This window comes from Leptonychotes weddellii, chromosome X, assembly GCF_054177405.1.
Source record: "Leptonychotes weddellii isolate Sample4059 chromosome X, ASM5417740v2, whole genome shotgun sequence".
NCBI classification, from domain to species: Eukaryota; Metazoa; Chordata; class Mammalia; order Carnivora; family Phocidae; genus Leptonychotes; species Leptonychotes weddellii.
The window spans coordinates 95449092-95465294 of NC_138385.1; the positions used below are offsets into that span (position 1 = coordinate 95449092).

The window sequence follows — 16203 nt, forward strand, 5'->3', positions numbered from 1 at the left end:
GCTGAAGGCAGGTGCTTAACTATCTGAGCCACCCAGGCACCCCACCATAAGAAACCCTCAATGATAGAGAACAAACTGAGGGTTGATGGAGGAAGGTAGGCGGAGGATGAGCTAGATGGGTGATGGGTATTAAGGAGGGCATTTGTCATGTTGAGCACTGGGTGTTGTATGTAAGTGATGAATCACTGAATTCTACTCCTGAAACCAATATTGCACTGCATGTTAACTAACTAGAATTTAAATAAAAATTTGAAGAAAAAAAATCTTTTTTTTTAAAGTGGTCATAATTTACCCACACTTAAAACCCACTGATTCCTTCCCATTTCTCTACAGATGAAGATCCAAATTTCTGATGGTCAAGGCTCTAAAACAGTGCTATACAATGGAAATATATTAAGAACCATGTATATAATTTTAAATTTTATAGTAGCCATAGTTTTTTCAAAAACCTTCAAGATGGTAAAATTAATATTGTATTTCATTTTAGTCAATCCATCCAAAATTATCATCTCAGTATGTATTTAATAATTCAATTAGATGTTAAATATTCTCACTACAAAAAGCAGTAGTAGTTATATGAGGTGATGGATGTGTTAACTGACCTCATTGTGGTAATCATTTCACAATATATACATGTATCAAGTCATCACATTGTACATCTTTTTTTTTTTAAAGAATTTATTTATTTGAGAGAGAGAGAGAGTGAGAGAGAGAGCCCAAGAGGGGGTAGGGTCAGAGGGAGAAGCAGACTCCCTGCTGAGCAGGGAGCCCGATGTGGGACTCGATCCCGGGACTCTGGGATCATGACCTGAGCCGAAAGCAGTCGCTTAACCAACTGAGCCACCCAGGCGCCCCAGTACATCTTAAACTTACACAATGTTACATATCAGTTCTATCTCAATAAACCTGGAGAGATTTTACATTGTTTTTCATGTAAGTGTCTGAAGTCTACTTTATATTTTATCTTTGCAGCCCATCTCAAATTGGACAAGCCACATTTGACATGCTCTATAGCCCCATGTGGTTAGGGGCCACCATATTAGACAGTGCAGCTCTACAAGGTCAAGTATATGCCCACCCTCGAGTTTTCATACAACAAATAATTTGAAAGAAGACAAATAACCAAAAATTTTTTTTTTAAGATTTTATTAATTTGACAGAGAGAGAGACAGCGAGAGAGGGAACATAAGCGGGGGGAGTGGGAGAGGGAGAAGCAGGCTTCCCGCTGAGCAGGAAGCCCGATGCGGGGCTCGATCCCAGAACCCTGGGATCATGACCTGAGCCGAAGGCAGATGCTTAACGACTGAGCCACCCAGGTGCCCCCAAATAACCAAATTTTTAAATGGGCAAAAGATTTTAATGACATTTCACCAAAGGAGATATACAAATGGCCAATAAGCATATGAAAGATACTCAAACAGCTTTAGTCATTAGGAAAATGCAAACCAAAACCAAACTGAGACACCACTTGACACCACATCACACCCACTAGAATGGTTATAATTAAAAAGACAGACAATAACAAGTGTAGGCAAGAATATGAAGAAACTGGGACTCTCATATATTGCTGTTAGGATTGTAAAATGGTGCACGAATGGCACCCAGTCTCACCAGCTCTATAGGTTGACCTACACTGTAGTTAGTATTAGCCCTGGAGGCTTCACCATGGCTTGGAAACCATACTATGTTCTCATACTTAGTTGTGTTGTCCTAATGAGTTCATACTAACTTTGCGGGAAAGCTCCTGAAACAAATGTTGGCTCCAAGTCTTGCCCACCAAGCAGGCACTGTTTCCAGATTGGGTGAGATACTATGGGAAAGTTAGAAAAGCATTGGATTTTAGGTCAGTGGCCCTGGGCATGAGCCCAGCTCCACCAATGACTGCCTGTGTGGCCTCAGGGAGCTGCTGGATCATTCTAAGATGCAGCTTCTGCTTCAGCAAAAGCAGGTTTAATAATAATTGCCCTTTTGAACTTATCAAGCAGCCCTGTACATCAAGAGAGGCTGCATATAAGAATGAGCTCTGTAGTTAAAAATGCTCCATGAGTCTGGAGTTGCTAATCATTGCCTTCCTCGCTATTTTTCTCTTGCACTTTGCCCTACTGTTTCAGCTAGTCCATTGGGATCTGCAAATTATCCCCCAGTTGCTGTAGTACAAGGAACTAGCTGATCCCCTTCAATCCAACTAGAGAAAAGTACACTGAGAAAAGTCTGTATAAAGGGTCACCACCTGGCCAAGCACTTGATACATTTATTCTCTGAGTGTCTGACCTTTCTCCAACTGCTGATCATAGTAGCCTGATTTAAAATCAAGTGTGTTTTGCTAAAGTTGGCACAAAATCTGAGGGATGACATTTGTTCTCTTCTTTATAGTTTTCCTGTATTATTTTTTCCAATTTTCCAGCAAAAAAAATATACATTGCTCTTTAGGGGAAAATGTTGTTTAAAAAGAAAAAACTTTAATGCTGATTCTATTTTAGACCAACCATATATAGCTAAAGCTTTCTTTCTTTTTTTTTTTTTTAGGTAGGCTCCATGCCCAGTGTGGAGCCCAACGCAGGGCTCAAACTCATGACCCTAAGATCAAGACATGAGCTGAGATCAAGAGTCAGTGCTTAACCGACTGAGCCACCCAGGTGTCCCATGTAGCTAAAACTTTCAAAACACTTAAGTACAAGGTTTTGTTATAAGAACTTTGTATATATGAATCATCTCGACAACTCTATGAAGTAGGTATTATTATTTTACTCCTTTTTATGGATGAGGAAATAAGAGACCCAAAGATTAAGCGTCTACCCAGCATCACACAACTAATAAGTGATGGAGCTGGGATTTGAACTGTTAAAAAGAAAACCACAGGCCCAAAATGAAATTGCTTAGTCCAAGTCACCAAACCTGGACTTAATACCTAACCTAACTGCAGTTCCAACCTCCCTGAGTAACCTGTCAGTCAGGAATTTTCTGATCAGCACAAATGAAATAATCTCTCACATGTGATCTCTCCATTCCCTCCCCTTGCCCAAGGAAGATGAGGTAATCCACCTAGTAAAACCCCCATCCCTTCCCGCTAAGGGAAGGCGACTTTGCTGAATCAATCCCTTCTTTTCTTTTGCTAATAACTTCCTTACCCCACTGTCCTTCCTATAAAATCCTTCCTTTCTGTACAACTCCTCAGAGTCCCCATCGGTCTAGCATCCCTGTTGCCAGATAGGATGCTGCCTGACTCATGAATCGCTTAATGAAGCCAATTAGATGTTCAAATTTACTTAGCTGAATTTTTGTTTTTTAACAGAACTTAAGTACTCTGGTGTCAGAGTTCGTGCTTTTAACTAGTATTTTACCTAGTGACTAGTATTACCATCTACCACGGCTCTAAAGGTCCAATTACACAAGTAGGCTCCCTTGGGGAAAAAATCAGTGGTCTACTAGTCTGTGGGATCCCCAAAGCAAGAACTGTGTTTATCTATCTGCTTCTGTACCAATTAGCTTTTGCTGCATAACAAACGAGTCTAAAACTTAAGGACCTAAAAACTACAACCATCAATTTCACTCACAGTTCTGTGGATTGGCACTTGGGCTGGGCTTTCTTTTGCTGGTCTTCTGCTGTGCTTAGCCGAATTGCATCAGTTAGCTGCTGGCCTGCAAGGCATATCTGCTTCCACCTGTTAGCTGTCTGCTGAGGCAACAGGAACCCTGGGGCCATTGTTCTCTCATCATCCAGCAAGCTAGTCTGACCTTCTTCCCATGGCAGCAGTGGCAGGGTCCCAAGAACCTGTAGAGTGGATAAGCCCCAGTGAACAACAGCTCTTCAGGTCTCTGCTTGTATTCCATTTACTACTGACCCAAAGCAAATGCAAATCACATGGCCAAGCCCAGAATCAGTGTGGGAGGGGACTATCTCGAAGGCATAAATACACAGGTTAAGTAATTGGTGACCACTTACACAATCTACCAATATCTCCATAACCCAACACAGAACCTAATAATAAGTAGTAGGCACAATATAAATGTTTAGTGAATTGAATGCTGTTTCCCCTTCATGAAAAATCAAGATAAGACCAACAATCTCTTCCCTCTCTGCACTAAGGACACCACATCAAGCAGATGGAAGAGTCTGCCTGACCCCTCCTCACAGAGGAACACCACACTGTGGGTGATGGGGCCCATCAATGGATGGTCACCTCCTAACACAGGGTCTTCTCAGCTCTTGGGGTGAAGAGTGTGTTCTTACTGGTGGCTGCTTCCCAAGCTCTTAGAATCCCAGGACTTGCTCCTATCAATAATTCCCTCAAGCTTCCCAAGGGATTTCCCCTTCTCCCACAACCTCTGTGGGGTCCCCTCAGGGACACCTCTATAAAGCTGCTCCAATTAGCATCCCTGGTGACCCTCCAGTGGCTCCTTAAAGTTGTGCAGCCATTTTAGGATAACTGTTCAAAACCATTCCACAACTATACCAGAAGACACGGTTGTGTGTGCTTTAGGTCAGTAGTTTTCAACAGGGGGTGCTATTTTCCCCCAGGGGACATTCAGCAGGGTCTGCAGAGATTTTTGGTTGTCCCACCTGGGAGAAAGGTGCCGTCATCTAATGGGTAGAGGCAAGGGATGCTGCACATCCTACAATGCACAGGACTGCCCCACCACACAGAATTATTCGGTTCAAAATGTCACAAGCGCCACAGTTGAGAAACTGCCTTAGATTCAGAGTGAGTCCTCGTTCATCCTAAGGAGGCACCCACTGCCCCACCCAGGGTTATTACATAGTTGGATGGATCACTCCCTCTGGAAGAATCAATCTTTAGTCAACAACCCTAAATTCTCTCTGTGCAACTTAAATCTCAGGGACAATTTGTGTGGCATCCTGCAATTCCACAGGTTAGACAGACAAAGTAAGTTCTAAATGGTAACTTGGTTACATGCAAGATGATCTTATCGTCTCCTTCTATTAGAATCTATGCTCAGTCCTACTGATTCTGAGAGCAATTTTCTCAGAAAAGAGGAGTGCTTAAAGGTTTTTATTTTAAGCTAGTTAATAGCCTCAGGAAATGAAAATGGCTTCCAGTGGAGAACAGCATTGTGGGACTTCCCTGTGAGCCATCTGAACCCTTTGATAAAATGCACATTAGTTGCAAGGAATAAATGACAGGCATTGGGTGTTAACAAGATGACAGTTGTTTCAGGGAGGAAGAGAACTTCTTACTGTCAGAGAGAACACTGAGCACCAAGGGAGTGGAAGCTACACACACACTGATTGCTATGGCAGCTCCATGTACAAAAGCAACAAGAAATAAAAGCCTTGAAACTAGTCACCCATCTTACCACGGAGTTTTAACAGTGCTAATTAGAAGAAAGGAGCTGACATTTCCCTAACATGAAAGATAAACTAAAAGATACCCAGGAAACTTACTTCTGAAAATTTCTCTGAAGAATTCAATAGTAAAGGTGCTTTTTATTAATCCTGGACTTGATTCCTTACTTGTTCACTTTCTTATGCTCCTTTATGCTAGTAGCCAGGAACATCCTCCTCACTCATCACCTGGAGTTCCTCATTCAAGAGCGAGGCAGGGAGAGCAAGAAGGAAGTGGAGGGTGTCCTCTTTTCTTCCTCCTGATCTCTGCACCCCTGCCCTCAACATTGGCCATATCGCCACACCATGCCTGGAATGCCAGTGCTGGAGGGAAAGCTGCATCACCCCCTCCGTACTCACCTGGATTTGCTGTGTGGCACAAAATCGATTTAGAACAAAAGGCCCTCGACTATAGGTCATTCTCCTCATGCAAGGCCATCCAAGGAAGACCCAGGAGTCTATCTCCAACCACTTGTATTATGAACCCAGCTTCCTATGTGGACCTCATCCTCCAGCATCCTCCAAGCTGGCTGCTACCTGTGACTGCCTAGACACCTCCAAGTAAGCTGTGGAACAGCCATCAAGTGTGCCCAGGACCAGGCCTCAGCAGAGTAGTTTCTCAGAAAAAGTCCCCTATTTGGTTCCTGATTGGGAGTCCACCACTACTGGATCTTATTCCAGAAGCTTCTAACTTCAGAGGAGAAACTTTAAGGAACCATGAGGCTGGGTTCTCCATCCAGACTAAGAACCACCTTTGGCTGAACTATATTAATTTCCATTCCATCACAAAAGAGTCATAATCTCTGTGTCGAGTGGTAGTTCTGGAATGTAAAGGACAGAGATCACGGACATGCTAGAACAAAGGATGGCCGAAATGTGCACTGAAAAAAAATAAGCTTTTGAGTCATAAGGTTCTTTGCAAGTGCATATTCTGTACTAGACACTGCACTAAACACTTTATATACATTTTCTCACAGCCTAGCTGTGAGACCTTGGGCAAGGTGGTGAACCTCTGTTTCTGTTTCCTTTACCAGGTACAAATAGCTACTTTATAGAGCTATTTTAAGAATTAGTTGAAATAAAGTGGAAAGTTCCTGGCACATGACAGCTGTCCTAGTCAGCTCGGGCTGCCATAACAAAATACCATAGACTGGGTGGCTTAAACAACAGAAATTTACTTTCTCACAGTTCTGGAAAGGCGGGGAAGTCCAAGATGAAGGGGCCAGCTGATTCAGTTCCTGGTGAGAGCTCTCTGACTTGAGTTGCAGATAGTCAACTCCTCAATATGTCCTACATGGCCTTTCTTCAGTGCATATGCACAAGGAGGGAAGGAGAGACGCCCATCTCCAAATATTGTCACACTGAGAGTTAGGGCTTCAACATATGAATTTTGGAGTGACACAAATATTCAATCCATAACAGTAGGTATTAAATACACAGTAGCTATTATTACTATTATAATTATTATTAATAAAACAGGTATTGGGGCACCTGGGTGGCTCAGTCATTAAGCGTCTGCCTTCGGCTCAGGTCATGATCCCAGGGTCCTGGGATCGAGCCGCACATCGGGCTCCCTGCTCCGCGGGAAGCCTGCTTCTCCCTCTCCCACTCCCCCTGCTTGTGTTCCCTCTCTCACTGTGTCTCTCTCTCTGTCAGATAAATAAATAAAATCTTAAAAAATAAAAATAAAAAAATAAAAAAAAACAGGTATTGACACTCAAGAAACAGCTACAATGGCATGGCCTTGTGTAAAACAAAAGAACTCTGGCTCTGGCTTGACCACTCATTTACCTGAATTGACACTGGCAGAAAGTAAAGCATCGGTTTCTTGGTGCCCTTTCTGAGATTCCCACTGCCGGAGCAGTGTTGAGCTATTTCACCTTGCTGTATGTTGAGGCCTCTGGTGAAGAATGGTCCCCATCAATGGTTGAACACCAGTGATCTGGGCAGGCTGTAGCTGTGCCTGCTGACCATGATCCATTCGACCATCTACAGGGCATTCTCTATGTCCTGCCACATCTAAAGTGCTACATTCCTTGGGGCTCTGCTTTCTTCCAGTTGGGCAACTTGCGATCTTGGTTGCTCTTCCTTATCCTGAGGATCCACAGCACCCAGCGTCAAGATTCTCCCCGATTTAAACTTCCAAGCAGATGTCTCTACTTTCTCCTGTTCTCTGATAATCCAACCTGGTTATAGGTTGTCTTCAAAGCAGCCTTTGCGCCTCCCAGGAAATTCTTCCTTTTCCATCCTGGAAAGGGTGAAAAGTATGTTTATTTCTATCTAGATGATCATCAACTTCAAGCAAATAAGCCAAAAATTAATTTCTCAACCATTGTCTCCATGATTTTCAAAAAAATTTTTGCTGATAGAGAGACAAGAGGCTATAAAATTTCAAGAAATTCGGTTAAAGGGGAATAAACAACCCTGTTGTTTTCATGGAATATGGAATATGGTCTTTCACGGAATATGGACTCTCATAGGTTCTTAGAGACCATTTAATCCATACTTCCAGATGAAATTTTAAAGTTTCTCTCAGTCAACTCCACCTCTCACCTCACCAAATGCCAGCAGAATGTCTGATAAAAAGAACATCAAGCTGGACCTCAACAGGTCTGGGCTCTGGACCAAACTCCTATTCAGTCTTGTATATCCTCACCCAACTGTGAGACTGTAAGCTTGAAGTCAGGAATCATGTTTCATACTTAAGTAGCACAACAAAAAGCACTTTTATTTTTAAAAATTTTCATTCATTCCATTACAGCAGGCTGAGGGTGAGTGGTTGTAGAGAGCTAGAGGCACCCCTGAATGCCTTATCTTCAGTAAAATAACTTTTCCATGCGTGAGGAATACTAACTATTGACTGGGAATACACAAGACTCCAGAAAGAAGCCAAGATAGCAGGAGAAAGGAGAGGAGGGGTGCCTGGGTGGCTCAGTCGGGTAAGCGTCTGCCTTTGGCTCAGATCATGATCTTGGGGTCCTGGGATCGAGCCCCGTGTTGGGTTCCCTGCTCAGCAGGGGGTCTGCTTCTCCCTCTCCCTCTGTCTTCTCCTCCCATTCATGCTCTGTTTCTGTGTCTCTCTCAAATAAATAAATAAAAATCCAACAAGATTTTTCAAATTGAAGGAAATCAGTCATTTATGACCACAAAAAATTTGTTCTGCAAATATCAGCTCAGTACCTGTCTTATACAAGCATTTCCCAGAGCTTGAGTGAATGTGGCAATCTGTCATATTCTATTCCTTTCTCATACTATTTCACAGCTTAGATCCTGTCCTGCTCATCACCATGCCAATTCAATACAACTGGTGAAAATCCAGAGCCACAGGGTACAAAACTTAAGGCACTATACGAATGTTTTTCAAAGCCTAGCATAGCCTAACAATCAAAGAGTTACTCACTGCATCTTACACAGAAATATGTAAATGTTATTAAAAGGATTCTAAACTCCCTTTGGAAGGAATCATTCTGAAACTTTAATTGTTGGAACACTGTAACTGCCATTTAAATATTCCCAATCCAGTCACGCTCTCCCCACTATATGGTTTTCCTTAAAGTTTATCCTAACTTTGAGAATGTTCAAGAGTTTGGAACCAAAATTACAACTGATTAAAGCAATGTTTTCATCCCTGGCTGTGCATGAGAATCCTCAGTGCTCCCTCCAGGTTAATTAATTCAGGATCTCCAGAGATGGGCCTGGATATCAGTATTCAGATTCTCATGGGTGGCTAGTGTTTGGAGGCACTGTATTAAAGGAGTTGCCTCTTGCTATCTTAGTAGAAAGGGGGGGCATACCTAGGTCAGGCAGACGGAGTTCATAAGCCCTGTAAGCACACCAGTTCTTGAGAGGGCTGGCAAGAGCCAAAAAGGATGCCAGCTTTGGAGAACTGGGACACCACCCAGAAATCTGAGGCAGGGACACATCCAAGAAGAGGAGGGCACCCCTACCACACATGCTGTCTCCTTGAAGAACCAGCTATGTTTCTACAGTTGAGCTAGACACACAGAATCATTCCACTATCAAGAGACTCATATAACAGTAAGGAGAATTGGTTAAACTTTCCTACAGCACTCTCTTGCTTCTAGAGAAAAATCTATATTATCTGTAATTCTGCAGGGAAGTCCTGTGTCCTCTGACCTAATTTAAATCATCATTAAATTACTTCTCAATTGACATTACAAACAGTAAAAACAGGTGCACCTGGCTAGCTCAGTGGGTAGAGCATGTGACTTTTGATCTTGGGGTCATGTGTTCAAGCCCCATGTTGGGCACAGAGTTTACTTAAAACAAAACAAAACAAATACAGTAAAGATGTTGTTGAATGGTTATGTCTTAACATTGATTTTTATATTATTTGCTGTGAGGCTGGTTGGCAAGAGAATGAGCACAGTGAGAGAGCAGAGGTGACAGAGTGGTCTAATGGGGTACAGCCCACCCCTATTTCAAATGCCCAAACCTGATCTCCTAAGAACAGAGCACAGCAAATGATATACACAGGTGTGTATATGTATGTTTATCACTGTGATTAGTGAAAGAAAATAGAGGATCCTTTCCTCCACTGTCCATAGCTTCCTTATCACCTCTACCCATTCCTAGTTTATGGTTGTGACAAAGAGTTAAAAAGAGCAAGCAGATGCACACAAGCAAAACAGGACACCTCATTCCAGTACCATGTATCAACCAACCAGCCATCGATGTTTGAGACCTCAAGATGCAAAGACACATAATTCAAATTCTTACAGCCCCAAACACTAGGTTGTCATTTTCCCACTGTATGGAATGTGCAGGGTGGCATATACGTGAAAAGAGTCCAGAAACCCTCAGCATTACAGAATCAAACTGTAAGCTTCTGACAGTGTTACCTTGGAAATGAGTGCTGGGATTAGAGAGTGGCAGGAAAAGGAAGGGTGACTCCAAAGAGGAGGAAGTAAGATACTTTCCTGGACTCAGAGAACCTCGGGGCTGAAAGTTCTTATTGGAGTTTCATGGCTCAAAATGACCTCAAATAAGTGGTTATCTAACCTGTGAGTAATGCCTCCTGAAGCTGCCCATTCTATTTTCTGACTGTTAATAATCAAACACATTAAAATAAATCTCTAGACTGTAAGCTCCACATAGCATAGATCTTACTTAACCTGTGTTGTTCACTGATATGTCTCAAGTGCTGAAATAGTACTTAGCACAGAGTAGTCGCTCAAAAAATAGTTGTTAAATGAATGAATGCCTCCTGGTGCCTTCCCATGATGATTCTATTTCTACTCTGAAATATCGAAAAGAAGGCTATTTTTCTTCACTGTAACAGCCCAGCAAATAAATTAAGACAACTATCAACTATCGTGTTTACCCCTGCCCAACCCCCATGGCAAATTGTTTCTTTTCCAAGTTTCACATCTATGTTCATTTATAACCATTTCTTACAGGGCAGGTGGGACACCAGTCCCCTCCCAAACAAAGATGTATTGGACGCCTATTGTACAGTCACCACTGGGGAGGGGTGGGACTCTCAAATAATTCTAAGTAATATCCACTCCATTCATCAGAAACGGACTCTGTCATCCACCCACATTGTTCTAATTTGCCCATCAGGATAATTATGACTTTGGCAAATGGCTAGCATAAATCCAGATGAACTGCATCTGCTATTTTGGCCCAACAGAGCTATGCAGCTGCCTCATCCACCAGGAGAAGGAGGAGAGGAGCAGGAGGAGGAGGAAAAGCAGGGAGAGGAAAAGAAATGAGGTTAATTTAGCACTACTTCATGACTTCTTGCAGTGGTTTCCAACCTTGACTTCACTTTGGAATCACTTGGGAATGCTCTATAAAGACTCCAAGGCGGGCAGGGGAGGGTGGGCGCGGGGCCCATGTGGCTCAGTCTGTTAAGCGTCCAACTCTTGATTTCAGCTCAGGTCATGATCTCAGGGTTGTAAGATCAAGCCCTGCATCGGGTTCCACACTGGGCATGGAGCCTGCTTAAGATTCTCTCTCTCCCTCTCCCTCTGCCCCTTCCCTCCCAAAAATAAATAAAAAATAAAAGATAGACTCCTGGGACCCCATCTGAGAGATTCTGATTTAATTGCTCTGGGATGTAGGCTGAGCACCAGGATTTTTCAAAGCTTGCCCCAAGTGACTCTAATGTGTAGCCAGGGCTAAAGACCACTGCATTCATGCAAACTCCTGAGGATCAACCCATCTCTTTTAACGGGCTCACAATCTTTTTTTTAAACTGCATCTGGCCTTCCACCTGTTTTTGAAAGTAAAGTTTTATTGGAACACAGCCATGCTCATTCATGTACACACTGGCTGCTTTCACGCTTCAACAGCAGAGGAGAGTAGTTGTGATGAAGACCATGTGGCCCGCAAAGCCTAAGATATTTATTATCTGGCCCTTTAGAGAAAAAGTCTGCCGACATCTAGCTTAAAATCAATATCAAATTCACCAGCCCATAGTTTGGGGAATTCATGGCCTTTCTCTTTCAAAAGATCAAGGCGCTGTTGTTTATTTGTTTGTGCTTCATATGTGGACCTTCCCACCTATTATTTTCCTGGACCCTCTCCTACTATCCATGATTTCTTGAGAGAGACTAGCAATATTCTGGCAATATCACTTATCACAACTCTAAAGATTCAAAGTAATAGATTTTGTTCTGATGTATGAATGTATGTAGTAGAAAACCTTTTAAGGTTGCCTTTGACTGCATTTAATAACTGTCGTGTACATGAGAGTACTGACCAGAATGAGTGTGCATTTTATAAGTGTTGATTTATACTTCCTATCTGAGCATTCCACATACAGTGTGCAGCCCAGCATCCTACTCCATTCTCTGAACCTGTAAGCTATTACAATATATACAACAATATATATATAGATTACAATATATATAACACATAATACTTGATATATAATGTTTACTATTTAATATATACCATATGATATCTAATAAGCAAGTTATATCTGTGAGGCAGATATCATTGCTGTCACATTGTCTCCTGAGCATTTTTGGATTCCACCTTGCAGGTGTTTCTAAAGCTTATGATCAATGATCCATAGGAAAAGAGCTCTAAAATAAATGTGTTTCACTGAAACTTTAGACATGAAGAATATAAGGGAAGACATTGACTTGTAAGAATATCTACCCGCCCCCAGACTTTTCTTAGATTATTCCCATATTGCACAATAATCTGAATTTTTTTTTAACTATTTTGAAGATTTATCTATTTATTTTTAGAGAGAGAGCAAGTGGGGGGAAGGGCAGAGGGAGAGAATCTTTCAAGCCGACTCCCCGCCGAGCAAGGAGCCTAACACGGGGCTCCTTCCCACAACCCATGAGATCATGACCTGAGCCAAAACCAAAAGTCAGCCGCTTGACTGACTAAGCCACTCAGGTGCCCCATAATCTGAATTTCTGATACCATTCAGCATGATCTTCTGGTAGTGTGGTGTGAACATTTGTAATTATATGTAGTTTTTACACATGCACTTCTACCCCAGGGGAGTTAGAATTAGTGATATTTTTCTTTATCACCTGCACAGTTAATGTGGGCTTTCTTAAAGCCTTGTTTTCCATGTGACATTGGCCAAGTCCTAGAAACTGCCACAGCCAGAGAAACTGCATCAGAATATGGACCTACTTCAATCACAGACTTGCTCTGGTCCTAACAGCTTACAAGTTAGAGGACACGATGCTGAGCCAGGCTGCGGGCAGTCCTCAGAAATTAAGTGTGTGTAATCATGCCTCTTGCATGAAAATCACTTTTGTTTCAGTCAATAAGCCTATGAAGAAAATGGAATCATTAATTGGAAAAGTAAAATCTGAAAAAGCATTTTAATGCATCTACTATATGAAATGCCTTCACCACTAGAAAGCCCTTTGATTGGGGGTCAGGGGGGAAATTGCTGGGAGTTTACAAAGGCTAAATAATCTTTGGAGTGCTCCTAAACCTTTCAGTGGTTTGATTTGAATCAGAAGTAATGAATGGCCGTACGGCATACCCCAGCACCAATATATACAATTTATTAATGTATACTTTGACAAAAAGATATAGGAACCCATTTGGATTACCTTAAAGTCACAAATATTGAAAATACCCAACGGCATATGCACCTGGTCTTGGAATGGCCAAAAAAATGTCTCTCCGCTCCACTTCAGCTGAACTGCCATCTTATTACTCAGTGGTAGCAAGCCCTGCTTCCTGGTCCCTCAAGTTGTGACAGTCTACATCATTGCTGATTTCTGGAAATACACTTCAAATGGTTGCAAAGGGCTATTGTATTTTAAGTGTTGAGTGTGTGGGTTTTGTGATCAAATTCTTTTCAAAAGCACTCTATCCATAATGGATTTGTGCTATATTTCTCTCAGCCAGAATGTTTAATTAACCAGAAGACCCCAGTTTCACATGTAGCATAATCTAGTTGAATATATCAAGTCACAGAGAAAGAATTGTTCTGATTCCACATCTGAACAGGGACATACTTTGTTCTTTCCTCTATCAGAATGTTCCACATTCCAGCTAACAGTGGTAGAGAGGGGATTTGACCTAACCCATCACCTCTGAGCAAGGAAGATCACCCTCTGTTTTTTTCTCCCTCTCAGTGTCCCACATCTCAGGTAAAAATGGTAAAGGTAGGATCTGACACTGGCCAGACTGGCTTCTATAGCCCACGTTATCTGCACTTCACAATAACACCTCAGATTATGTTTCAAATATATCAAGGCTGCTTGCTAATTAAAATAAGGCTGGGGTAAATATTTTAATAAGGCAATTAGTCACCTGATACTCTCTGTTGGTCAAATTCAAAGTAAAATACAATCACCGTATGACCTAGCAATTCTACTCCCAGGTATATACCCCCAAAAAGTGAAAACATGTTCACACAAAAACTTGTACATAAACGCTCACCGCAGCATTAATTACAAGAGCCAAAGAATGGAAACATCCCAAATTCCCATCACTGATGAATGGATAAACAAAATATGGCATTTCCACACAATGGAATTTTATTCAGCCACAAAAAGGAATATTCTGACACATGCTACAACTTGGGTGAACCATGAAAATATTATGCTGAGTGAAAGAAGACTGACACAAAAGACCACATACATATGATTGCATTTACATGAAATGTCCATCAACAGTGAAGCTATAGAGACAAAAGGGAGATTAGTAGCTGTCCAGAGCTGGGGAGATGAGAATGGGAAATTGGGAGTGACTGCTAATGGGTAGAGTTTCTTTTTGGAGCGATAAAATCTTCTGGATGAGATTGTGGTGATAGTTGCATAACTCTGTGAGTATACTAAAAACCAATGAATTGTAAACTTTGAAAATCTGAATTTTATGGTATGTGAATTAAATCTCAAATTTTAAAAAGAAAGGGAAGAAGGGAAGGAGGGAGGGAGGAAAAAAGGGAAGGAGAAATAAAAGCCTAGCACTAAGAGAGAATACTCAAGGAAGAAAAAAACTGTAATGGGGTGGGGAGAGAGGACTCCCCAAGGTTGGGATTCAGCCCTCACCGGGGAAGGTGTGGCTGCAACCCACCTGATGGCAGAGAAGTTTGCCAGATTGCCCTGGGCCAGAGCTGGTCTGTGAAACAAGTGGAACCATGGCTGGGCGCTGCAGGCGAGGGCTGGCAAGCTGGAAATCCCCCTACCGAAAGCCAACAGGGGAAGGTGGTAGGAAGAAAACTGTCCGCTGGGGTGCTGATGAAATTCATTAGAAAGCTGCCCTTAGAGGTATTGTTGAACTTGCTGGGAAGCTGGCAAGGGCACTGGCCAGACTCTACAGAAAGCCACAAGGGTGACACCCACAGGGATGCCGCTGAACTCCCAGGGAAGCCAGCCAGGGCATCTGTGGAAGGTGTTGTTGCTAGGCCCACCACAGCTGGGGCACCTGCAAAAGTCGCCATGAAACTGCCTGCAGGGGTGCCCCTGAAACTCACTGGGGTGAGTTTCACTAGATGTCTCACATGCCAACCCAATACCACAGGGGGAAGAAGAAGCAAAGCACAATGAATCCAAGAAAAGAAGCCCCGTCCTCCTCCAGAGTTTCTCCAGCACCCTCTACCCATGAAGCTTAACATGGTGCGAGCTAGCAAAGGAAAAACATTCCAGTATCACAATTAGGGCAACAAAGAGCAGATCTGGAGCTCAAAGACAAAAAAACTGATAATGGGCACAAATACTAACAGCTGTTCTTCAAATACAAAAGCTGATGTTCAAATAAGTTTGGAAAACACTACTTAACATACCACCTTCATAATACACCTTGGTGTTTTAGCAGCACTAAGACATCCCATGGGAAAGAACCCCCACTGAACTCTGCTCAAAGTAGCATTTCCAAAAATTACTTGATCAGAGAACTCTGTTTCTTCTGATAATTAACACCCCACAGAACACTTACTGGGAAACTGCTCTGGTGTGATGTGATGCCATCACATCACACCATGTGAGCATGGTGTGATGAGACCAGCGTGCAGTAAACAGAATAGGAGAGAAGCAACGGTGTTGGAGAGCAGCTCGTGTGCCTTCACTGAATCACATGGAGCCCGTCTGCTGTTTAAGGGACTCCTCTGGAACAGAATGCACACAAATGAAGTCATCTGGCTGGGCTCCTTCATGGCATTTCCATCATTTTATTTACTGCACACAAACCATAAGTTCTGCAGACATTGTGGAAATACAGTTTATTTAGGTAACTAAAAATATCCCCCGAGTGGCATTTGGCCATTGCTACATTTCCCAACTCCTCCTGCTTGCCCGGTTCTTGCTCTAAATTACCCCTCAATGGTACAATGAGAAGAGGATGGAATTTAAAAACTGGAATTGATGGTATTAGGGTCACAGGTCTTGGAATACCATAATCCT

General features: G+C 42.4%; 1 long non-coding RNA gene across 1 annotated transcript; it reads right to left on the bottom strand.

The window, feature by feature from the left end:
* Positions 1 to 714: 714 nt before the first annotated feature.
* Positions 715 to 15748, bottom strand: LOC145717887 (uncharacterized). Its single transcript, XR_014141390.1, has 3 exons — positions 15687 to 15748; positions 7136 to 7592; positions 715 to 3772 (listed from the first exon to the last, which is right to left on the bottom strand). It is a non-coding gene; the product is annotated as an uncharacterized LOC145717887 (long non-coding RNA).
* Between the last annotated feature and the right edge of the window lie 455 nt (positions 15749 to 16203).